At 42.5% G+C, this 27,087-nt stretch overlaps 1 pseudogene; it reads right to left on the minus strand.

Annotated features, from left to right (window-relative positions):
* LOC140455609 (heat shock 70 kDa protein-like) overlaps window positions 1-12,788 on the minus strand; it is a 35,404-nt pseudogene extending 22,616 nt beyond the window's left edge.
* Window positions 12,789-27,087: the final 14,299 nt, after the last annotated feature.

Genomic DNA, 27,087 nt, shown 5'->3' on the forward strand with positions numbered 1-27,087 from the left:
TATATACTCCCTGCATAATTTTATATGTTTCTATGAGATCATCCCATCATTCTGCTAAATTCCAATGAATATAGTTCCAGTCTGCAAAGTAACACTTCATAAGCTAACCTCCTCACCTATGGAATCACCCGAATAATCCACCTCTGCACCCCCTCCAGTGCCAATATAGCCTTCCTGAAGTAAGGAGATCAAAACTGTATGCAGTACTCCAGGTGTGGCCTCACCAGTACCCTGGACAGCTGCAACATAACGTCCCTGCTTATAACCTCAATACCTTTAGCAATGAAGGGCAACATTCCATTTGCTTTCCTCAGTAATTGCTGTACTTGCAGACCAACCTTCTGTGATTCATGCACATGGGCATGCAGGTCCCTCTGTATGACAGCATGCTGCAATGTTATACCATTCAAGGAATAATCCTTTTTACTGGCACTCCCAACAAAATGGATGATATCATCTTTATCAACATTGTATTCCATCTGCCAGACCTTTACCCACTCACTCAGAATATCTATGTTAATCGACGAAGTCTCACAGTCCTCTGCATGCTTTGCTATGAAACGCATCTTCGTGTCATCTGCAAACCTTAACACACTACACGTTCTCTCCAACTCCAAATCATCTATATAAATTGTGAATAATTTTGGCCCCAACACCGATCACACAGGCACACCACTAGGTATTGATTGTCAGCCAGAATATCACTCACTTACACTCAAAATTTGCTTCCTGTAATCCAGCAATCCTTTATCTATGCTGATACTTAACCCGTAACACAATGCACATTTTTCTTGTGCAGCAGTTTCTTGTGTGTCAACTTGTTGAAGATCTTTTGGAAATCTAGTTACACCATAGCCACTGGGGCCTCGTTGTTCACCTTGCTCATACTGTCTCCAAAGATTTCCAAAAGACCTGTTTAACATGACCTGTTCTTCATGAACACGTGTTGCATCTGCGCAATAGTATGATTTCTATCGAAATGCCTTGCTATTTCTTCCTTGATAATACACTCAAGCAGTTTCCCCACTACACAGGAAAAGCTAACTGGTCTATAATTGCACATACTTTGTTTACCTCACTTTTTAAACAGTGGTGTCACATTTGCTGTTTTCCAATCTGCTGGAACTGCCCTGGAGTTCATCAAATTTTATCAAATTGCCACAATTGCATTTACTATTTCTCTTGCTCTCTCTTCTAGAACCCTGGGACGCATTCCATCAGGGCCAGGAGACTTGCCTACCATCAGCTCCGTTAGCTTGCGCAATACTATCTCTTCCACACTAATGAATGTTTCCAAGGTCCTCACGTACCTCTGTCTATTTGGCAATTACACGCATGCTATTAGTGTCCGCCACTATGATGATAGATACAAAACACCTGTTCAATGCCTCGGCCATTTCGTCATATCCTCTAACTAAATGTCCATTCCCATCCTCTAAAGACCAACATGTACTTGAGTCATGCTTTTTAATTCTATACATTTATGGCATATACCATCATTTATCCATCTTTATATTCAGTTCTTTTTTTCTCTCTCTCGTGTCCATTCATACTTTTCTTTATAGTTCATTTTGTGGCATTCTGTTGACCTTTACTGTTTTCCCCAATCTTTTAGGTTTCTGCTGTTCTTGACCAGTTCGCATTCCTTCTCTTTCAATTTGATAGCGTCCCTCATTTCCTTAATACAATTGACAGATTACCCATTTTCTTAGAGTCTTTCCTTTTCACTAGAATATACTTTTGCCACGGAAATTAAAAGTCTCCTTTGAAAATTCTCCACTGATTGTCAACTCTCCCTACATGAAGTATTCGTTTCGAGGTGATTTTAGCCAACTCCTCCCTCATTCCATTATAGTCTCCCTTGCTGAAGCACAGCAACCTGGTATTGGATTTTATCTTCACACTCTCCATCTGCATTCTAAAGTCAACCATACTGTGATCACTCCTTCACTATGATGTGAATAATTATTCTTGTCTCATTGTACATGACCAGACCTACGATATCTTGCTCCTCATTATGCGTGCTTTTATTTTAGACTTGAAAGCATTCCCAAGGAGTCAAACCCAAAATTTTTGGATTCGCTGCTTTTAAGACATCCATGAAAAATAAAACAAGGCCATAATAAACTTGTTAAAGGAGTAGCATTGTCACAACACTAGACTTGGGACTTCAAAAATGTTTCTGATAATCTATTGCTGCGCCATAATTTATTTCCCATCCAGTTTTTTCAAATATGAGTGGCGTTTAATAATTAGGCAATGAATTTATCTATGTTTATTACTTTATGATTAATGTAATTTTCAAAGTTCCCTGAAAATGCGACCTTTCTAAGAGACTCTTGTATTGCCCTGATTGCTTTTTTGGTGCTAAGCAGACTCTGTTTCCCTGCCTCCTTTCGAAATACTGAGATTACATTTGCTGCTGTGAAAATCTGTGAATTCAGTTCCAGAATCATCAAGCATTTGGAAGAGGATAAACAGAGTATTCATTATTACCTTGGCCACCTCCCTTAGTAATCAACGAGAAGATTAACAGGTCATGGGGATGAATCAGATTTCAGTCAAAATAATTTCTCCAAAACTGTTTATGTACAGATTTGATTCTTTTTACTTTTTTTTCAGTGTACTGAGAAGTGCTTGGAGTTTACTTTTTGAAACGTTTTCTTTTGTGAAGGCAGAAAAGAAGTGGTTGCTTCATAGTCCTGCCATTTTCCTGTTCTCTGGTTTCAGCCTATAAGGAAGATACAATGATTTTCTCTAACATTTCACCTTGGTATACTCTATGTTGAGAAGTTTTTACATTTCACTCTTGTTAATGTACGCTTCATACACCCATCATTTCCTGTCTTAAGCTGCTCAGTGATTGACCTTCCACAGCCAGACAATCACAGAATCAATCTCTGTACAATCGGAAATATGGTACAATCTACATTCATCCCACTTTAATGCATCAGGCCCATAGATGTGAGTGTTATTACACTTCAAGTACTTGTCCACGTACCTTTTAACGGCTGTGCGATGACCCACAACTTTTCTCTCAAAAAGTGCATTGCAGACACCAACATCCTCTGAGTGAAAAACCATCCTGAAATCCTCTCTAAACCTCAACCCCTTCACTATAAAAGCGTGCTTCTTTGTTCATGACCCTCTGACTTAAAGGAAACGCTGCTGTCTATCCAACCTATCCATGCCCTTCGTAATCTTACCCTTCTGAATCACGTTCCCCTCAGTCTTGTCTGCTCCAAAGTAACCAACTCGAGCTGATCCAGCCTCTCTCCATAGCTGATATGCTCCATTCCAGGGAACATCCTGGTGAATTTCCTCTTGCCACATTCAGTGCATTCACATCTTTCCTGTAATATGGATCCCTGAACTGCACACAGTATTCCATTTTTGGCCGAACCAAAGTGCTATATAGCTCTTGTAATCTATGCCACGATTAGTAAAGGCTGTGCCTGCTGTCTCCAATTACCTCTTTACTAATCTATTACCCAGTCCCGTCATATTCCAGGATGTGTGCAGAAGCACCCTCTAACCTTGCGAGTCTGCTGCCATTTATTGAGTCCTCCACTGTCTGGTTAATTCTTCCAAAGTGAATCATCTCATATTTATCAGGGTTACATTCCATCTGACAGTAATCTGCCCATCTGACCATTCCATCCGCATCTTCCTGTAACGTAAGACCTTCCTCCTCACTGCCAACCACTCGAATAATCCATGTGTCAGACACAAACCTAATTATTACACTGATCCCATGCCCCTTCACATTCACATTTATATCATTTATGAATACCACAAATAATAAGGAACACAACACTGACACAGAAACAGGCTTCAACAACCACCTATTTTCTGCAATAGTTTCTCGAACACTAATCTGATACTCAAAGGTCTGTCGTTCCTTGGTCATTCTCTGCAGCCCTTCCCATAAAGGGCGTTCTCTAGTCCTCGGCACCTTACCTGTGACCAGATTGTATTGAAACATTTTCATAACTGCCTTTCATCCCTTTGACTACATTAGCAGCCTGAGATGTAACTGAGCTGGAACTAGGGACGTGTCCAATTTTATATCAGCCAAAACTATAAACCCCTGTACACATCTTACATCAATCTGCTCAAGACCTTCTGAGTCCATCTTCTCGAATTCTGTTTCTGCATCCTCCTTCTCCCAAGTAAAACAGACATGATTCTCTCATATATCAATGTTCACCAGCTTCACCAAGAGATTCCCGCCTTGATCTCAGGCCAAGTTTCGTCAGCAGAAAACCTTGCTATCTGAGGGATTAATGTGGAGAATGTCCATTCAGTATATGGGATCAGTATATTTTATTTCAATAAAGACATCAAAATTGTATACAATGCTCCGGGTACTGTCTAGGAGAAAGAGAGGACTGCAGATGCTAGAGATCAGAGCTGAAAAAATATGTTGCTGGAAAAGCGCAGCAAGTCAGGCAGCATCCAAGAAGCAGAAGATTCGACGTTTTGGACATAAGCATTCCTGAAGAAGGGCTCATGCCCGAAACATCGATTCTCCTGCTCTTTGGATGCTGTCTGACCTGCTGCCCTTTTCCAGCAACACATTTTGCTGCTCCAGGTACAGTCTCACCAGCACTCTGTGTAACTAGTGCAGAATGATTTTACTGCTCGTCTGAACAAATTACTGCAGAAGCTGGAATCTGTACTGAAACTAAAAAATGCTAGTCATCACATTGAGTCAGACAGCATCCGTAAAGAGAGAGCAAGTTAATGCTTTGTGTCTAGTTGACCCTTCATTGTCTGTCTTCGGATTCCCTTTAAATGAAGACAAACGTAACTTTTACCTTCCCAGTTTGTATATGCTCCTTCCAATACCCTTTGCTTTAATGTTTTCTGCAAACTTACTGTGTGGACTGATTAAGATTCCTCCTGAATATCTGACTACATGGCATCCATTGCTTCTCTATGTTTAAGTCTACAAGATATATCTTCAAACAGAACGTTTCTAAATGATAACTTCCCTTTCATAAATGCAGAATAATTCTCTTGAAGTTTGCTATAACTTTCTCAGTGTCCAATATCACATTTGTTATTATAGATTGCAAAAGATTAATTCCAACGGATGACAAGTAAACTGATCTGTAGTTTTCCACTCTCCCTCTTCTTCCCTTCTTAAATCGTTGGAATGCATTTATATCCTTTAAAATTGAATACGGATAAAAACAGTCATCCACAATCCAATCCATCTGTGTATTGCTGCTTTCTCTGAAATTGCAGTGTGAAGTACATCTGGACTGTCAGATTTATCAATCCTCAATCCAGGTATGTTGTCATATACTACCACGTCACTAGTATGAATGATTTTAGTGTTTAGTTACAAACGGCTGTGGTATTTGTGGGATATTTTCTGGATCTTCGTCCGTGAAGGCAGACATAATGTAACAGTTTCGTCTCCCTGTCAATTTTCTGTTTTCTACAATAAATTATCCCGTCCACACATTCACTGTGCCACACTTGGCCTTGTTTTCATTTTCCTTTCAAATATGGACAGACACTTTTCGCCAGTATTTACCAAGAACAAAAAAAAATTCCAGCAAAGGAACAGGCCCTTCGGGCCTTCCAAGCCTGCACCGATCGAGATCCTCTATCGAAACCAGTCAACTATTTTCAAAGCATCTGTATCCCTCTGCTCCCTATCCATTAATGTATCTGTCTAGATACATATTAAATGTCGCTATCGTGACCACATTTACCACTTCCGCTGGCAATGCGTTTCAGGCATCTGCCAGTCTCTGTGTAAAGAACTTTCTGAACATATCTCCATAAACCTTTTCCCTCTCATCTTGAATTCTTGAGCACTAGAAATTGAGTACCCCACCCTGGGAATAAGCGTCTTGCTATCCACCCTGTCTATACCTATCATGATTTTGTAGAACCCAACCAGGTCCCCCAAACCTCCGTCAGTTTAATGAAAATAATCCTAATTTACCAAACCTCTCTTCATAGCCAGTTGCCTCCAATACCAGGAAATATCCTGCTGAAACCCATCTGCACCATCTCCAAAACATCCACATCCTTTTGATAAGTTGGCGATCAGAACTGTGTGAACTATTCCAAATGTTGTCGAACCAAAGCCATACACAACTGTAACATGTCCTGTCATCTCTTGTACACAATAGATTCCAACAGATTCCCTCCTGTGGATGACAAGTTAACTGGTCTGTACTTCGCCACTTTCTCTTTTCTGCACTTCTTAAAATGGTGGAATGCAGGAAGCAAAGTATGTTGTATGCATCCTTGACCACTCTATCGACCTGCCCCTCGAAGGAACAATGGATCTCAACACCCAGATCTCTCTGTACATTAGTTTGCCCGGGGCTTTTTCCATTTACCATAAAGTTCACTCTTGAATCGGATCCTCCAAAAGGTATCATCTCACATTTGTCCAGATTGAACACTATTTACCATTTCTCTGCACAACTCTACAATCGATCTATTTTCTGCTGCATTCTCTGTCAGTCCCCTTCACTTTCTGCCAGTCTACCAATCGTCGTGCCATCTGCAAACTTATTAATCAGACCACCTTTATCTTCCTTTAGTTCATTTATGTGTATCATAAACAATAGTGGTCCCAGCACTAAACCCTGTGAAACACCACCCAGAACAGTTCTTCATTTTGAGAAACTCCCTTCAACTGCTACTCTCTGTCTGCTGCTGCCCAGCCTGTTCTCCATCCATTTAGCTAGTAGACCCTGGACCCCTTGCAACTTCACCTTCTCCATCAGCTTACCTCATCAAATACCTTATCGAAGTCCATCATATAACATCTACAGCCTTTTCCTCACTGTCAATTTTCACTTCCACAAAGAAATCTACTATCTTTGCGAAGATGTGACCTCCCTGGAACAAAACCAGGGAAGGTCTTGTTTGGAGTCTGTCTGTGTTGTACTCTGGAATCAGACGGGTTTTATTTCCAAGGCAGAACTTTATAACATGCTGCATTGACTGACTGCCTACAAAATGCATGTTCTTTTAAAACAAAATTGAATGCATTTGCAAATACAAGTCTGCAAATTCAAATTCTCCCCCCAGATTTATATGTGTGTGCATGTGAGAAATGCGGAGTGTGTGTGCGCGGGGGTGGGGGAAGAATGAGAGAGAGAGCGCGTGTATGTATGTGTGAGAGAGAGAAAGACCGTGAGCGTACATGTGCATGCAAGGGTGGCAGGTGCGTGTGTCCTCGTTAAGACACAGACCGATTTGGCAGATCCCTTTCCCCACACAGACTAACGCTCTGGTTTCCAAGCTTCCACACTCAGCAGCCTCTGCTCCATTTGTTGTTCATGTTACAAACCCAGGCACTGTAACTACAGTCTGGGTTAGTGGTGCTGGAAGAGCACAGCAGTTCAGGCAGCATCCAAGTAGCTTCAAAATCGACGTTTCGGGCAAAAGCCCTTCATCAGGAACTACAGTCTCCATGCTCCATCCAGAGTTGGGTTACAAAATCCTCAGGTCTCCCTGAATGTCTGGGGTAGCTCACAGACAACCTCCAGCAAACCATCCCAACACCTCCACTAACTTTTGAATAACAGGAGTCAGTCAGAAGATTTTCATAGAATCAGAGAGTCATAGAGATGTACAGCATGGAAACAGACGCTTTGGTCCAACCCGTCCTTGCTGACCAGATATCCCAACCCAATCTAGTCCTACCTGCCAGCACCCAGCCCATATCGCTCCAAACCCTTCCTATTCATACACTGATCCAAATGCCTCTTAAATGTTGCAATTGTACCAGCCTCCACCACTTCCTCCAGCAGTCCGTTCCGTACACGTACTACACTGTGTGAAAAAGTTGCGCCTTAGGTCACTTTCCCCTCTCACCCTAAACCTCTGCCCTCTATTTCTGGACTCCCCGACCCCAGCGAAAATACTTTGTCTATTTACTCTATTCATGCCGCTCATAATTTTGCAAACCTCTATAAGGTCACCCCTCAGCCTCCGACGCAAGTTTGATGCCTGCCCCTTTACAATAATACTCGAGTGCTTCCTCGTGTTACAGCAAGCACGATCAGCTGAGAGGGACCAACACGGGCGTTCAGTGGACAGGCACAGATTAAGTTTCAAAGACGTGAGTCAAAACGGCTGAATCCCTCCTGTCCAACATGGATCATTAAACTGTCAACCATTTTTCTTTCTTCCGTGTGTGGGAGTAGTGCAAGAGCACTGCAGGATTGCATATATAACATGGAACACGGGGCACGCGGGGAAGTGAACAACAGCCCACACACACCATTTCACTGCTTCTGAGTTTCACAATGTCAGCACTCGATACATTAGGGAGCCAAAACTCAAAGCCAGGGAAAGATACGGAGGGACAGAAAAAATCACATTAAAGATAGAAACAGATAATTAAGTCAGAAATAGGCCATATTGGTGAAATATGGGGAAAAAGGCAGGGCAGTGGGACTAACTGGGGAGCTCTGCAGACTATGCCGATGTATTAGTTAGTAAAGTAAACTATCTGCCCAGCATGGAGAGCTGTGCAGACCATGCCAGTGTATTGCTCAGTAAGCTGTACTGTCTGCCCAGCATGGGGAGCTGTGTAGACTATTCCAGTGTATTTCAGCCTCAGTATTAGCCGGGGATGGGATGTAGTCAGAGGAACGAAATGCAACCTGTAACCAGAACAGAACACAGTGACCGCAATGCTTTAAATATTTAAACAGCAAGGGCAGTGATGCAATGAATCATGTTTCACAGTTGAAACTGGAGAGGTGAACATAGTGACCCATGAGTAACACTGCCAGAAGCAAGAAGAGAGCGAGTGAATTAACAAGTTCATTGCTGCAGTTAGTAGTGGTTTGTAAAGTGAACATCTCGATTTAGTCTCAGCAGTAACAATAACAGCGACAATGATAGGAGAGTCAATGAAAGGACAGTATTACAGTCAATCATGATTTATACAATTAATGACTGAACATTGAGACTTGCCAGGGACACCAGCGAAAGCCAGGATTGGATAATAAAAATATTGAATAATGTAAAGTGCATATCTGATCTGAAGCGATAATGGGATTCGATCATAATATGTAGAAAGAAGCCAAAAATCCCAATATAAACTCCTGTCCAATCTTGAGACATTCAAGCCTAATGTCCTCAGATTCTGATTCATTGTTGGAACATTCCAGTCTAATGTTCTCAGAGTCTGACTCATTGTTGGAACATTCCAGACACTTGTGCTCAGATTCTGATCTCTCCCCACTGCATCTCTTGAGCTGCTGATCCCTGTTAATGCTGTCGGTGGTGCTCCCACTCATACTGTGGAATAGCACATTCAACGAAACCCATTTATCATTAAAAGATGGAACCCCTCCACTGGGATAATTACAATCCATGGAGACTGGGATTAATCACAGTCACTAAACAAACAGGCTCAGTTAACCCCTTCCATCTGTAACTTTTACTATCCCAGTAAAAGGGAACATTTACACAGTCTGGGTGGAATAGATGGGCGTTGCTTAGGGATGGACCATAAATCTTTCAATCTTCTTCTTCTTTCTTCCGTGTATGTGGGAGTAGTGCAAGAACACTGCAGGACTGTTTATATTACATACTGTTTGTAAAGGAAGATAGAGATAAATAAACAGACCGGCTGTGTAAGGTGACCAGTGGAGACACTTGCATAGACAATAAACCAGTGTACACTATTTATTGGCCATTGGCGTTGTGCAGTGCTGCTCCTTGTGACATCATTCAGAGCATTGAGACTGCTGCTCAGGAACAGGAGAAGGTAATTCTGTCCCCATATGTCTGTCAGAGAGGGACAGGAGGAGACAATCAGCCTCTCGACCCTGTTACAGATGAACAGTGGGAGGTCATAAAGCCCCTCAGGTCTGTTGCAGAGGGATAGGAGGAGACAATTCAGCCTCTTGGGTCTGTTGTAAATGGACTGAAGGAGGCCATTCAGCCTCTTGGTTCTGTTGCAGAGGGGCAGGAGGAGGCCATACAGCCTATTGAGTCTGTTCCAGTGGGAAAGAAGGAGGCCCACTTCTGCTTCGTGAGCCTGTTATTCAATAACTATCAGTTTTAAAATACTTATGGAGAAGAACCATCCTGACATAAATGGTAAAGTTCTAAATTGAATCAGGCCAACTTTGAACATTTTATATGGGCAATTTCAAAAGCTGTTTGGGAGGAGCTCGTGGCAGGAAAGTGGGAGGCCTTCAACAAATGAGATTACAGGGTCTAGATAGAGTATGTTCCGGTTCATGAGCAATGCAAGGCTGGTCGGGAATTCTGAATGGCGAGCGGAATTGAGGTTCTGTTCAAGAAAAAGACGGAAGTATATGATAGGTACAGACAATAGAGATCGAGTGAATGCATTGAGGAGTACCAAGGTTGTAGGCTAATACTCAAGAGGGAAATCAGGAGGGTAAACTGGGGGCATAAGATATCTTTCGAAAATAAGGTAAGGGGCAATCCAAAGAATTGCTACCAATACATTCAGCTCAAAAGAGTATTTAGGGAGAGGACAGGGCCCTTTAAACATCAGAAAAGTGACCTATGTGTGGAAGTACAGGAGAATGGTGAAATGCTACATCCATATTTTGCATCAGTAAATATTGTGGAGTAGGATATGGTAGGTAGAGAACCTGGGGAAATGAATAATGATATCTTGAAAAGTGTCCATATTACAGAAGATGAGGAGCTTTCCATATTAAAATGCATGAAGGTGCACAACCCCCTCTGACCTTTTATGTGACTCTTGGATAGGCAACTGGATGTAATTACAATGAAGGGCACCTAGGTTAGTCTGATCTTAGAGGAGGAGAAACTGCCGGCACATCATCAACAGCTCAAGTGCCTGTACTGTGCTACACTGTTCTGTGTTCTATGACCTGATCAGGTGTACCCCAGAATCTGTTGGGAAGCTAGGGAAGCCATTATTTGATATCTAGCTGAGATATTTTTTATCATGGACAGCCACAGGTAAGGTTGTGCCATTGTTTACGAGCAGTTGGCAAGGAAAAGTGAGGAAACTATAGACCGGTGGGCCTGATGTCACTAGTGGGTAAGTTGTTGGAGGGGATTCTGAGGGACAGGACTTACTTGTGTTTGGAAAGGTAAATTCCAATTAGCGATAGTCAACATGATTTTGCTTGTGAGAAATATTGTCTCAATAATTTGATTTAGTTTATTGAAGAAGTGACGAATAAGATTGATGAAGGCATAAAAATAGAACTGTGGAATAGAATATGGACTTTAATAAGGCATTCAAAAAGGTTCCACATGGTAAACTGTTAAACATGGTTTGATCGCATGGAATACAGGGAGAGTTGTAGATACTTCGCTCAAACGTAAGAGATGAAGGTATTGCTGGTGCGGCATACTTTATTTGGCCTGGAGGCCTGTGACCAACACTGTACCACAAGGATCTAATGAATTTTGTCATTTCTGTAAATGGTTTGGATGTGAATATAAGTAGGAATGGTTTGTGAGTTTACAGATAACACCAAATTTGGTGAGGTGGTGGACAGTAAAGATGGTTAACTCAGAGTAAGACGGGACCCTGATAAGATGAGCCAAAGTGCCGAGGAGTGGCTGATGGAGTTCATGTCAGACAAACGGATGGTGTAACATTTTTCTGAGCCAAATTGGGTCAGCACTTGTAATCAGGATCCTGGGAAGTGTTTCCAAACACAGACAGCTAAATAGTAACTATAGAAACCCTGCAGTGTGGAAACAGGCCATTTGGCTCATCTCGTCCATACTGACCCTCCAGATAACATGCTGACCAACACACCCATACGTTACCCCGGTAACTCTACATTTGCCTTAGACAATCCACTTAACCTGCATATCCCTGGATACTGTGGGGCAGTTTAGTGAGGCCACTGAACCTATCCTGTGCATTTTTAGACTCTGGGAGGAAAACTAAGCACCCGAAAGAAACCCACACAAACACGGCAAGAAATTGCAAACACCGCACAGAGTGTCACCAAGGGATGGAATCGAACCCAGATCATTGGTGTCCTGACACAGTATTGAGAGCGGGTTTGCCACCTAACGACCATCAGAGAGAGTGATTGATTTCTCCAGCTTTCTCTGGATCTGTCACATCAGGTGATGTCAAATTCCAGCGTGGTGCCTCTGTCAAGCCCTCCTTTACCTTCACCCCAGGATTCACATTCCACTGGACAGGTCTTTAAGCTGTGACTGACACATTGCCTGCACATCTGCCCTCACACCTTCCCTTCCTTTCCAGATCAAGTGTTCCATTAATACTGCAGCATGCAAGATAATTGCTGATCTAAAATAAAACAAAGAGCTGTATACTCTGGAGATCGGTAAACAGTACTGTTCTGATGACGACTCCCCAGATTTGAAACATTGACTCTGTTCTCTTCTGACAAAGGATTGCGAGAAAGTGACAACTGCAAATGCAGTGAATTCTAAAATGAATTCCTGATGAAGGGTTTCTATCTGAAACATAGTCTTTCTTGCTCACCGGATTCTGCCTGACCTGCTGTGCTCTTCGGGGGCCAAACTTTTCGACTTCCTTCCTTCAGTTGCAACCGGACCCGTTGAGTTTTTCCTGCAAACTCTTGGGTATCTAACTTTCTGTTTTTAACATAAACAAAGATTTCCCTGCAGTATTGACTTCCATGCACATCTTCCACCAGCGTTTGCTTCTCATTCTTAGAAGCTGCAGTCAAACTTCCTGTATAAACTGAGCACCGTGGTGAGATGAATGGTAGATTCAGCGAGATTTTTCTTGAGGCATTTCTTGATGTTACAAAATCTCGCTGCATTTTGTTCGAAAAACGCATGGAACAGAAAGGCTGAGAAGGATATGGGCCAAGTGCAGGGATATGGAGTGAATGTGGACCGAATGTCATGGAAAGATATGTTCACAGGTTTCAGAATGGAGACGTGTCAATAGCATCTGGCAACATAAGCCAACATTACCAGGAATGCTAGGTGAATGGGATATTGGTGTGAGTTCAGATGGTGGAGAGTTTTGCATGAGGATTTGTTCTGCAACTTTGTACCTGGGAGTGGGGTCTGCAAAGTCTTTGACTCTGGGCTGAATCTAACACTAATTTCTCTCAGTGTCATTTTCATTGAGTGACAGAGGTTATGTCTGTGTGAGACTGAGCTAGTTTCCTGGTGTTACCTGATCGAACTCAACTCATTTACTACTCACCCCACCGCATGATGTCTCTATCATTCAATGCCAGACTGATTCACCCACTCATCATGGTTGGAGGTACTCACCATCGCCGGAAATCCCTGGATATTCCGTGATCCCTAGCACGGATGCCAAATGTAAAGGCCAGTGGGCAAGTAATTGAGCTTTCTCAGTTCGGAACTGCCCTGCCCAGTTTAGGCCGAGTATGGCAGATAAGACAATACATAATAGACAATAGACAATAGGCGCAGGAGTAGGCCACTCGGCCCCTCGATACAGCACCAACATTTATTATGATTATGGCTGATTATCCACAGTCAGTATCCTGTTCCTACCTTATCCCTGTAACCCTTGATTCCACCATCTTTTAGAGCTCTATCCATCCATAAGGGGTAATTACACTACGGGTTTGTAGACAGGGGCAATGATGTCCTCGTAGACGGGGTAGTAGAGAGGGGGACCATTCTCTTCTCAAAGGGAGCCACACCACCAGACCCATCAAGCTCAACCACCCAGCCCAGTGCAGTATATTTGGTCTGAAGAATTGTCCAGCAATACAGGACAAGCATAAATAGTCTTCCCCACTCTGTCAGGATAAGGGACACCGTATTCTCTCTGTTCCCTCACACTCACTGTATATCTGTTATAGCACCTACCTCAGAACAAGGCTCATCCTCCAACATTCTCACTGCTGCAGTCAGCACATCCCCCTCCTCCTCTCTCTCAAGCCTTTGTTATACCCCCACAAATTTATAGAATGCTCTGGAGAGTGCTGATTATTGTTCCAAACAATTCCCAGTTTCAGGAGAATGACAGTGCACCAGTGTGGAAAACATGAGGGGAAGGAACAGCGTGTTTTTTTTTAAAAAAAAATTACATGCACACGAAATTGAAATCCATCATGAGGCCATTCCATACTTCAAACGTGCTCTACCACTTAATAAGATCGGGAGTGAACTAACTGTCTCCTGAGCTCAATGTTAAAACAACTTTCAGTCATTGAGCCCCCGGCTTCCTGTCACTGACCAGATGACACTCAGGCATTTTTATCCGGGGTTTTCTCAAGCATGTGTTCCTTAGGCATTTCCCATGGCGGGGGGGGGGGGGGGGGGGGGGGCGGACTCTCCTACCAATATGGGCGGCACGGTGGTTAGCACTGCTGCCTCACAGCGCCAGAGATCTGGGTTCAATTCCCGCCTCAGGCGACTGACTCTGTGGAGTTTGCACGTTCTCCTCGTGTCTGCGTGGGTTTCCTCCGGGTGCTCCGGTTTCCTCCCACAGTCAAAAGATGTGCGGGTCAGGTGAATTGGCCATGATAAATTGCCCATAGTGTTAGGTAAGGGGTAAATGTATGGGTCGGTTGCGGGTTGGTGTGGACTTGTTGGGCTGAAGGGCCTGTTTCCACACTGTAAGTAATCTAATATGTCCCATCAGCTTTCTATTTTCATGCAAAAATAAGCATGCTTCACACAGACCAATCAGAAATTTACTGTTATTTAATAGTTGTCGATATCTAAACACAATTATTTTTCTGGTTATTTTGTTTGTATCACCTTTTTGCATTCAGCTCAGGATAACATGTAAACACTTGTTTCCACAATTTCCAGCAGAGAACATTTTTATCCTCGGCTAGTACCTTGACCGTTACCTGGATTGTACCTTTTTCCTTGTTATGAAAGTTTCTCTTGCCCTTTGTCTGTGATTGTTTCTGTCTGAAACAGTTACGCAGGCTCCCACTGAGTTGGCTGGATGGCTGGTTTGTGATGCAGAGGGAGGCCAATAGCCCAGGTTCAATTCCCCATACTGACAGAGGTCACCATGATGGGGACGTTCCCTCAGCCTCCAGGGCTCAACGCCACTTTCCTGTTCACCCCTGGTTTGTGATGCAGAGGGAGGCCAATAGCGCAGGTTCAATTCCCCATACTGACAGAGGTCACCATGATAGGGACGTTCTCTCAGCCTCCAGGGCTCAACGCCACTTTCCTGTTCAACCCTCATATCCCACAACTCGCTGATATGTCAAACATCAATCCAGCCCATCTGTAAAAACATTCAATGACCCAGCCTCCACAACTCTCTGGTGAGTGAAATTCAGACTTCACGACCTTCTGAAAGAAGACTTTTTTTTGTATTTCAGTTTAAAGTCGATATCCCTTATTCTGTCTCTGAGTTTGAGACTCTGCCCAAGTGTGGAAACACATTCTCAGCATCTACCTTGTCAAGCCCCCTCTGTATCATTTACGTTTCAGTAATATCACGCTCATTAATTTCAAGCACAATGAATAATCGCCTCACCATTTTAGATGTATTCAATAATTCAACCCTTTCATCCCAGGAACCTGCGTATTGTATCATTCTAGTTAATTGCTGCATCACCACGCTGACTTTATGTTTCATACACAGGAACACTCCAATCCCTTTTTACTGCTCCTTTGTTGGGAGTCTTCTTCATTATATAACAGCCTGCCTTTTGGTTCGCAGTGTCATTCTCAAACTCGGATATATATTGCATTCAGCTCCCGCCGTCAGGCTGTCAGAATACACTGTAAATAACTGATGCCATTGAACTGGTATTTGTGACACCCCAGTAGATATGTCTTTATCATAACGATCCATTAATCCTGACGCTCCGATTTCTATGTGCTAAACACCCGTCATCCCATGCTAACACATTGTCCGTAACACTATGAGCGTCTATCTTGTGTAAGAAGCTTTGTTTTGTGATACCTTGTGGAAGTTCTCTGGTGAGCCGCATGCCTATTAGTTCCCCTTTATCAAGTCTGCATGTTACATTTTCAGGGCTGTCAGAATAACTTTGCAGGCAGAATATAGTTTCCCATTCACAAAACCATGCTGACTCTGCGTGAAGCTTTTCTAAATGCCCTTCAATTCTTGCCTTAATAACAGACTCTTGCGGATTCCCAGTAATAATGGTTAGGCTAAATGGTTCCTGATTTCTGTCTCGCTCCTTTCTCGAAGACAGGCGCCACATTGGAGGTTCTCCAGTTTCGCTGGAATACTCCTGAAATCCAGAGAGTTATGGAATCTTTCACACAGTACCACCAGTCACTCTGTCACCACTTTAAAAAAATCAACTGTGAATTACTGCTGACCGGTCTACACTTACTCTTATCTGTTTGTCAAAAAACATTGTTCCTTTTGTTAGAGACAGTTCAAAAACTTGCCTCTTATTAACATTTTGTTTATATCATTGACATCCTTACAGTGCCTTCCCCAGTGAGGAACAATGCAAAGTACTGGTGTAATTTTTTGTCTGTTCCCTATTGACAGTTCCCCAGTCACATCCTCCAACTGACCTCAACATACTTTCCAGACTTCATTTCTACCTCAGGTCACACACTCATTTTGAACTTTGTTTATGTATTAAGAAAATTTTGTGATGCTTGTTTTTATATTTCTTGCAAATTTACTTACATCGTATCTTTTGTCCCCCCGCCCCCTTTTCCTCCCTTTCTCGATTCATACAGTCACATCACGCACGAACGGACCCTTTGGTCCAACTTGTTCATGCTTAACTAAACTAGTCCCATCCGCTTTCACGTGCCCCATATGCCTCTTAACGTTTCCCATTTATATTTGCCCAAATGTATTTTAAATGTTTTAGCTATGCTTCCATCTACCACTCTTCCTCTTGCAGCTCATTCCATACACACATCACCTTATATGTGAAAAGGTTGCACCATTGGCACTTTTGCATCTTCTCTCTTTCACCTTAAAGCGATGTTTGAATCCCTCCAAACCACCACCCCCCCCCACCCCCCTCCCCCACCGGGGGAAAATACCTTGGCTCTCCACCTAATCCATGCCTCTAATGATTTAATAAACTTCTATAACGTCACTTTTCAACCTCCTCCACTCCATCTAATACTAACTTCAAGAGCAAACGTTTAATCATAAGCACTGCAAATTTGAAACAATATTCAAAATGACAGGTAAACAGCACAGACAAAACTTCATACTGTGATTTGTTTTATCTCAAAGTAACAACACTAGAGACAGCGTGAAATCCTTACCAGTGACATTAGGAAGTCAAACACTTGAATTTGTTTGTCGAAAGAGGGTGATAATCCCTACACTGAAAGCGTATCTCTGGCCAAATCCAAGTAAGAAACTGAATTCTTATACCACACGGTAAGCATGCAGTTTCCTTCAGCAGTGTGAGATGAAGGCAAAGTATACTTGTTGAAATTTGGATCACAGTATGAATTCAGTGCAAAGGCCGGGGGGGGTGGGGGGGGATGATTTCAATAACGAAACTCCAAGGAGGAAACATTCCGAAGTGAGATGTGAATGAGAGGTGTAAAGCAACATGAATGGAGAGGCCGAGTCGCACTGAGACCAGAGGCAAAGTGACAGCACAAAACACAACTTGATGCTCGTGCAGGTAAGACAGACTCAGATAGGAACCATTATATGAGAGAATGTGTTCTGTAATTGGAGACTGATAACCTGGAAGAAGGAAGGGGAGATGAGCAGGGAAGAAGATGGAGCAGCAATGGCTGGGGTTTCTGGGGGTAATTCAGGCAGCACAGCTGAAATTCATGTCCCGAATCTGCTCATGGTCCCTGAAATATACGCCCTAAATCTGGGGACACACTAATGCTCGTTAATTTGCAATTGAACAGTATCCTTGACAGATTTTGTCAACCACGAGCAGTTCATCTCCTTCCGAGTCCTTCTTTTTTTAACAGAAACAATAATTGCTGAGCGTTATGGGATATCTGCTTGAATGTCTGCTCCTGTATGTCCACAGACCTTCCTCTGGGTCTATTTCCACATCCCTCTTCAGACCAGATGTGAAATTTAAACTTCAATTTAAATGTTTGGCTCTTTTCAATCATTCAGGAGGAACTTCTGTATGTGGATGAACACATGATCTGCGGAGGCTGACTCTATTCTCCCGGTTTCTCTATCTCTGTTGTTTTTGTTTGATGATGTCACATTCCAGTGAACTGCCTCTGACGTGTCCTCCTTTTTCTTCAAACCAGAAATCCCCTAACTCCGGTGGAGAGGGCCTTCAGGTGTCACTCTCCCATCACCCACAGTGTCGCCCTTAGTCCATCCCCTCCTTCCCAGAACAATGATATATCTCCCATTGTCATCACTCCCTACTGCACTACAATCCACATTCATGGAATCATCCTCTGCCACTTCCACCACCTCCAGCAGGACTACATCATCAAACACATATTCCCCTCCCGTCCACTGTCAGCATTTCACAGGAAACATTCCTTCTGTGACACCCCCGATCACCCTGAATACTACCCCACTCCCCCCACCCCCATGGCACCTACTCATGCAATTGCAGAAGGTGCAACACTTGCTCATTAGCCTCTTCACTCCTCAATGTCCAAGGCCCCAGTCACAACTTCCCTTACACTTGGGAGACCAAACAGAGACTGTTTTAAGGAACACTTCCACTCTGTCTGTTGGAATAATCCTGACCTTCCCCTTGCTTCCCATTCCAATAACCTACGTTGTTCTCATGCTGACTTTTCGTTCCTGAGCTGCTGTAATGTTTCAAAGAAGCACAACCCAAGCTTTACTCACACCTCACTTTACACTTTGGTACATTACAGCCTGTAGGAGTTAATATTCAATTCCATAAATAAAAAGCCTGACTCCATTATGGCTTTTCTCCATTTTTCATACATTCTGCTTCCTGGTTTCCCTATGACCTTGTCTGTGACTTGTTTATCTTGCACTCAATAGAGAGAAGCCATTTCTCCCATTTACACTTTAATTTACACCCATTTTACATCTGTTTCTCTTTCACCACAATTAAAAGCTCATTCCTTTGTGGCATTGCATCTCCACATGCTCTGTATCCCATCATCCCTCATCCACTTTTGTCAAAGGATTAAGGAGTTCTTTTCAGTTCTAAATAAGGGTCACGCTGGACATGAAACACAGTCTCTGTTTCTACTTTCCCACAGATTCTGCTGGATCTGCTGAATTTCTCCAGCAATTTCTGGTTTGGAACATCTTGAAAGAGGTGTGTCCAAGCCGCTCAAATGCCCTGTCCATCATGGAGCGCCAAACACCAGGGAGTGAACAATAACGCAAGATGCAGAAATTCATTGGTTCTGAAACATCAGACTGGCATCATTGACGCTACAGAGTTCTTAATGAAGACCATGGAGAGAAACAGAGGGAAACACATTCAATCTAAACACCGAAGGTGGCGCAACTGGAAGGGAAAAGATTCAAATGAATGTTAGAATTAGAATCGCTAGTGTGGAAACAGGCTCTTCGGCCCAACAAGTCCACAACGATTCTCTGAAGATAAACCAACCAGACCCATTCCCATATCCTACAAGTACCCCTGACTAATGGACCCAAACCTCGCATCCCTGAGCACTATGGACAATTTAATAAGGCCAATGCACCTAAACTGCATGTCTTTGGACTGTGGGTGGAAACTGAAGCATCTGGAAGAAACCCACGCAGACACAGGGAGAACGTGCAAACTCCACGCACTTCGTCGCCGAAGGATGGAATCAAACTTGGGTCCGTAGTGTTGTGAGGCAGCCACACTAACCACGGATGTACGGTGCTGCCTGGCGGAATATTCTTTGGTGTTTTGAGAATCATGACAGTTAAGAGGTGTGACATCATGGACAAACGCTCAGAAGAATGAGGATACAAAAATGGAAGTGTTGCCACTTCCGAAACAAGAGTAGGTCATGGTGAAGCGGTCTCAGTGAATGGGTCTTGGTGTGAACTGGGGGATAGACTGCTGAATTGCAATGCAGCAATTGCAGCTCAAACTTGGGAATTCAATTGGGATTGTTGATCACAGCTGGAGAGAAGGAGAATTGTATTGAATCATAATCTATAACTGTATGCCCAGGATAATCCCTCAATCTACGATTCCCATTAAACTGATCGATGTTTCAGAGACGAGTTGGGAATGTATTAGGGTCAGAACCATGTATGCCTAAAACTGATGACAATCCATTTAAAGCTACCGCACGTGACCACTGTACTTATATTCCAAACAGCAGGACTAATATCTGACAGAGGGCGAAATGATTACAAAGCAAACAGATCAGATAGAAGCTCTACAGTTCTGTCACATCCAGACAGAAATGGAGTTGAACTATGAAACTGACGATTAAAGAGGCCTCCAAAAATATTATTTAAAAACAACATTGTTCAATGGGATGAGGGCGTCATGTTCAGGCCATCATTTATTGCCTAGAGGGTAGTTACGAGTCAACCACATTGCTGTGGGTCTTGAGTTACATGTGCCCAGAGCATGTATGGATGGCAGTTTCCATTCCTTAAGGCCATCAGTGCACCAGATGCGTTTGTCCTACAATCAGCAATTGATTCATGATCTCGTCATTAGACTCTTAATCCCAAACATGTATTGGATTTGAATTCCACCATCTAATGTAATAGGATTCGAACTCAGGTCTCCAGAGCATTACTGGGGTTGTTAGACTAACATCTCAGCAGCTATTGCTGAGACTATTGCTCTACCATTTGTCGAAAGAATGGAACCTTCCTGTACATCAGTGTAAAAGACCAGGATGCTGTGTCTGCACCATCCTCAGCCAGAAGTGTTGCTTGAATGACGCTCACAGAATCACAGATGCCAGTCTTCAACCAATTCGAACAGCTGCACGTGACATGAAGAAACAGCTGAACAAAATAGATACGACAAAAACAATGGGCCCTGACACCATTCTTGCAAAAGGACTGAAGACTTGTGCTGCACAACAAGCCGTGTCCCTGGGACGCTGTGTCATTCCAGCTACTACTCTGACATCTCCCTGGCAATGTGTAAAATTACTCAGCTATGTGCCATCCCCTAAGAGGGGAATAATTACAAGCTGGACCAATTAACCAGCCCCTCAGTCCCATAACAACAATCAAATTGATGAAAGTTATTTCTGCCAGAGATGTCAAGCAGCAAAGAAATAACCAGATCAGTGTGGTTTCCCATAGGTCCCCATGTGGAGATGATGCTGTTGTTGAAATGTCACTGGATTGCTAATCTAGACCAGGTTAATGCTTTGGCAGCTGGTGGATGTTAGAAACAATTAATAAAATATCTAGATGTAAAATCTGGTGCCAGTAATTCTGATATTGAAGCCCATGTCAATTGTCAACACAAATGTTCTTCCCCATTGTTCATTCAGGAAGTGAATCTCCCGTGCTTTTCTGGTCTTGCCTAAATGTGACTCCAGATACAAAGCCATGTGGTAAACTCATCAGTCGTCTCAGAAACTGCCAAGCAAGGCCGTTGTATCAAACTGTTCCAAGGTCTTAAATGATGAACTCGGACAGAACACCGGGCACCAGCCTGTGTATCGGAAAAAGGAATGGGAAACACTGTCCTGTCGTACCTTCAGAGACCTCCTTCCTAACATCTGAGAGTTTGTAACAACATTTACAGAGCTTTCCCACATACTGCACAGAAACATCAGGAAAGGGGTAGGTCATCCAAAACATTGAGCATTCCCCACTCTAGTTTTTGGTTCGAACATCTCTTCAATTGACTTTGCCCAAACACTGTATACTCTATATCCATTGAAATGATTAACTATCTGGATAAAACATGAAATAGGAACTTAGGTCCGTCAATTTGGTGAAGAAGTCAACAAAGGTATACGCATAAGTCTCTTCACAGATCAACAGGTTTACATCAATTCCTTTTGAAATGTTAACCATTATTTTATTTTTCCAAGCAATGTGCTCAATGTCACGTCTATCCACATTGTTCTTCACCTGCCACGTATTTGCCCATTCCCTCCAATTTTCTCAATCACATTTGAACTTTTTTACAACCTGATCACCCAGTCACAATCTCGATTTGAGGCCATCAGCATATTTGTAAAGATTACATACAATGCCCTTGAACAAATGTTTGACATGCTTTCTGAATAGCTAGGGTCCACACACCAATTCCTGAATTATCATGCGAGTCATTGATTTCCACTCCAAAATATATAGAACTGATTCACTTTTTCCTTTAAACTCTCCCATTCTCAACCCATGCCAGTATATTAGATCGAGCTGTCACACACTGATATGGACCAGGACAGACATCCTCAGATCATTTCAAGGAAGTACCGCAGACCCAACCTTTGCTCATTCACTTAAGCAGGTGTAAGGAGGATATCCCAGGTGTGATGCAACTGAATATAACACAAACACAAGAGGAGAACAGACAGAATAACGTAACTATCTGAAAAATCAACAAATTATCTCTCAACTCCGTGAAACTCTTTTGCACCTCATCCAGTGTCAGTACATTCTTTCGCAAGTGAGGCAGCTTAAACTTCATACAATACTCCAGGTGTGGCCTTACCAGCACCCTGTACAGCTGCAAAATAACTTACCTGATTTTGAATTGAATCCCTTCAGCAATGAAAGACAACATACCATTTGCCTTCCTCAGTACTTGCTGGACCTGCAGACCAACCTTGTGTGATTCATGCACATGGGCACCCAGGTCCCACTGCAGAGCAGCATGCTGCAACGTTTTACAATTTTAGTAATAATCCTTTTTTAATGATACTCGTAACAAAATGGATGCATTCCCATTTACTGACATCGTAATCCGTCTGCCAGACATTCGCCTACTAACTCAAAGTATCTGTGTTCCTGTTTAAAAGTTTCATTGATCTCTGCACACTTTGCTCTGCAACTCATCGTCGTGTCATCTGCAAACTTTGACAAACTGCAGATGCTCACAACTCCACATCATTGATACAAATTGTGAATAATTGCAGCCCCAACACTGATCTCTGAAGCACGGCACTAGTCACTGATTGCTAGATGTGAATAGCACTCGTTTAGAACTACCAATTGCTTCCTGTTAGTCAATCAATCTTCTATCCATACAATTACTTTACCATAACGCCTTCCATCTTTATCTTCTGCAGCAGTTTACTGTGCGGCACCTTTTCGAAGACCTTTTGGAAACCTAGACACATCACCTCCACTGTGGCCACATTGTCTACCTTGCTCATAATGTCTTCATAAATTTCCAAAAGACATGTTAAACATGACCTGTCCTTCAGGAACCAATGTTGTGTCTGCGCATTGGGTCGATTTGTATCAAAATGACTTGGTATTTCCCCCTTGATAATACACTCACGTATCTTCTCCATTACACAGATTAAGCTACCTGGTTTATAATTCCCCATCTCTTATCTACCAGCCTCTTTAAACAGTGGCGTCTCATTTGCTGTTTTCCAATTTGCTGGGACTGCCTCAGAGTTCAGCAAATTTTAGAAAATTACCACACTTGCACTTGATAGTTCTCTTGCTATCTTTTTTAGTACCCTGGGATGCATTTCATTGGGGGACTTGTCTGCCTTTAGATCCATTAGCTTACCCAAAACTACCTCCTCTGTAATAATGATTATGGATATGTCCTCACCTACCCTCATCTCTTTGTCAATTACTGGCATGTTGTAAGTGTCTTCCACTAGGAAGATCAATACAAAATACCTGCTCAATGCCTCGGTCATTTCATTATATCCTAAAACTAAATGGTCCCTCTCGTCCTCAAAGGACCAACATTTACATTAGCCACTCATTTTCATTTTATATATTTAGGGAATCATCTGCAATCTCTTTTCATGTTCTGTGCTAATTTTCTTTTTCTTGTGTCCTATCCTACTTTTCTTTATAGCTCTTTTATTGGCTTTCTGTTGACCTTTAATGTGTTTCCAATCTTGTAGGTTCCTGCTGTGCTTGGCCACTTTACATGCCTTCTCTTTGAACTTGATAGCGTCGCTTACTGCTTAGACACCCGATGCAGACTACTCCCTTTTTTAGAGTCTTTCCTTTTCACGAAATATAATTTTGCTAAGGACTTCGAAAAATTCTTTTGAAAATCCTCCACTGCTAGTCAACTCTCACTATAAAGTCTTTGATTCCAATCGACGATAGCCAAGTCCGCCCTCATTCTATTGCAGTCTCCCTTGTTTAAGCACAGGGCCTTGGGATTGTATTTTATCTTCACACTCTCCATCTGTTATTTAAGTTCAACCATACTGTGATCATTCCTTCCAAGTTGATTTCTAACTACGAGGTCATTAATTATTTCTGTCTCATTACACAGGACCAGAACTAGCACAGCTTGCTCCTTATTGTACGTGTTTTTATTTTAGAGCAGTCAAACCCAGACATTTTGGATTCACTGCTATTTCATCTTTGAAAAAGAAAGAAGGACAGCATGACCTTGTTAAATGAGTAGCATTTTCACAACACTCGACATGAGACTTCATCAAAACGTTTCTGAAAATGCCAATTCACTGCTTCTATTGCTTCTCCATAATTTATTTCCCAGTCTGTTTCTCAAACATGATTCACCTTTAATAAGTTGGCATTGAGTTTATCCATGTTCATTAGTTTCAAATTAATTTAATTCTCAAAGTTCCCTGACAAAGCATTCTTTCTAATAGACGCTTGTTTTGTCCTGATTGCATCTTTGATGCTAAGCAGACTGTAAATCCCGACTTTCTCCCTGCCTCCTTTTGAAATACTGGGATTGTATTTGCTGCACTCAAATCTGTCAATTCAATCATCGGGAATTTGGTAGAGAGTAAGCAAAACATTCATTAATACAATGGCCACTTCCTTTAGGAATCATAGATAAAGATGATCAGATTTCAGTCCAAATATTTTCTCCAAAACTGATTATTTACTGATTTGATTATATTTCCTGTCTTTTCTCAGTAGACCTGGAATTGCTTGGAGGTTTTTTTATTTTTTTCTTTCATGAAGGCAGAACTGAAGTGGTTGCTTCATAATCTGTCATTCTCCTGTTCTCCATTCGCTGGTTTTGGATTGTAAGAAAGCTACAATTATCTTTACCAACATTTCATCGTGATATATTGTACTTTGAGAAGCTTAACGTTTCACGCTTGTTTAATATACTCTTCTGAAATCTATTACTTCCTGTCTTAAGCTGTTCAATGATTGACCTTCCACATCCATACAATCAAAGAAGCATAGCCTGTGTAGCATCAAAAGTACAGCAGGATCTATATTATTCCAACCTTACTACATCAATCCCATAGCCATGAATGGTTTAACACTTCAAGTGCTCGCCAAAATACATTTTAGTGGTTGTGAGGTGACCCGCGATAGCTCCCAACCACCCCACCCCCCCTCAGGAGGTGCATTCTGGACCGCATCACCCTCTGGGTGAAAAGACAATCCCTAAATCTTCTCTAAACCTCAAATCCTTCCCTTTTAACGTGTGCTCCCCTGTTCTTGGCCCTTTGACTAAAAGGAAATATAGATCAGTGCGTGTGCTGTCTATCCACCCTGTCCATGTCCTTCGTAATCTTATCCTTCTGAATCACGTCCCCCTCAGCCTTCTCTGCTCCAAAGTAAACAAATGGAGTTTATGAAACCTCTCTCTATAGCTGATATGCTCCATTTTTGGCAACATCCTGGTGAATCTCTGTACCCCCTACAGAACAATCACATGCTTCATGTAACGGGGATCCCAGAACCCCAAATACTATTCCATCTTGGCCGAACAAAAGTGCTACACAGCTCTTGTAATCTATGCCTCAATGAGTAAATGCTATACCCACTGTTTCCAATTATTTCTTACACAACCTTTGATCTTCCCCGGTTACGTTCACGGATGTGTAGAGAAGCACCTTCTGAGCTTCCTGGTGTGCTGCCATTCATTGTGTACTCTCCTGCCTGGTTCCTTCCTCCAAAGTACATCACCTCATATTAAGCAGGGTTACATCCCATCTGCCATTGATCCACCAATCTGACCTTTCCATCTGTATCTTCATATAACATAGGAACTTCCTCCTCTCTGCCAAACACCCAGCCAATATTTGTGTCAACACAGACTTCCTTATCACGCTGCCATTCCCCCTCCACAGTCACACCTACATCATTTATATATACCATAAACAATAAGGGGCACAGCACTGATCCTTGTGTTAAATCAGGGGACACGGTTCTCCAGTCACACAAACAGCCTTCTACCACCAACCTATTTTTTTGCAAAATTTTCTGTAACACTGATCTGAACACACTGGTCTATAATTCCCTCTTCTATATTCAAAACCCTTCCCATAAAGGGTCCTCTCCAGTCCTCGGGCACCTAACCTGTGACCAGATTCTATTTAAACATTTTTGTCAGCGCCTTTCATCCCTTGTCTCCAACAGCAGCCTGAGATGTAACTGATCTGGACCTGGGGATTGGTCCAGTTTTAGACCAGCCAAAACCATGAATCCCTGCTCACATCTTACATCAATCTGTTGAAGAGCTTCACAGTCCATTTTCTTGAATTCTGTACCTGCCACCTCCTTTACCCAAGTAAAAAGATGTGAAGTTCTCATATAACAATCAATCAGCGTTCTCCAGTTTCACACACAGATTCCCGCCCTGATCCCAGACCAAGTCTCCTCAGCAGACCATTGTGCCATCTGAGAGATTAATCTGGATAATACGCATTCAGTATATGTGATCTGTATAGTTTCCTTAAATCAAGATATCAAAATTGTACAGGTACAGTCCAGGTATAATTTCACCATCTCTCTGTGTTACTAGTGCAGAATGTCTTTATTTCTAGTAGGAGCAAATCACTGCAGAAGCTGAATCTGTATTAAACCAACACATGCTAGAGATCACAGTGAGTCAGACAGCACTGTAAAGAGAGAGCAAGCTGACACTTTGAGTCTCGTTGATTCTCCATCGTCTGTATTTGGATTCCCTTTAAATGAAGGCGTTTAACGGGGCACAGCACTGACACCTGCGGCACACCAGCGTACACCGGTCTTCAGTCAAACAAATAACCTTCTACCACCACCTATGTTGTCTAATAGTTTCTCTAATGCTTAGCTTCCCCGTTTGCATATGATCCTCCCAATACACTTTGCTTGAATGTTTTCTGATA

Source organism: Chiloscyllium punctatum, chromosome 30 (genome assembly GCF_047496795.1).
Source record: "Chiloscyllium punctatum isolate Juve2018m chromosome 30, sChiPun1.3, whole genome shotgun sequence".
In the NCBI taxonomy this organism is placed as follows: Eukaryota; Metazoa; Chordata; class Chondrichthyes; order Orectolobiformes; family Hemiscylliidae; genus Chiloscyllium; species Chiloscyllium punctatum.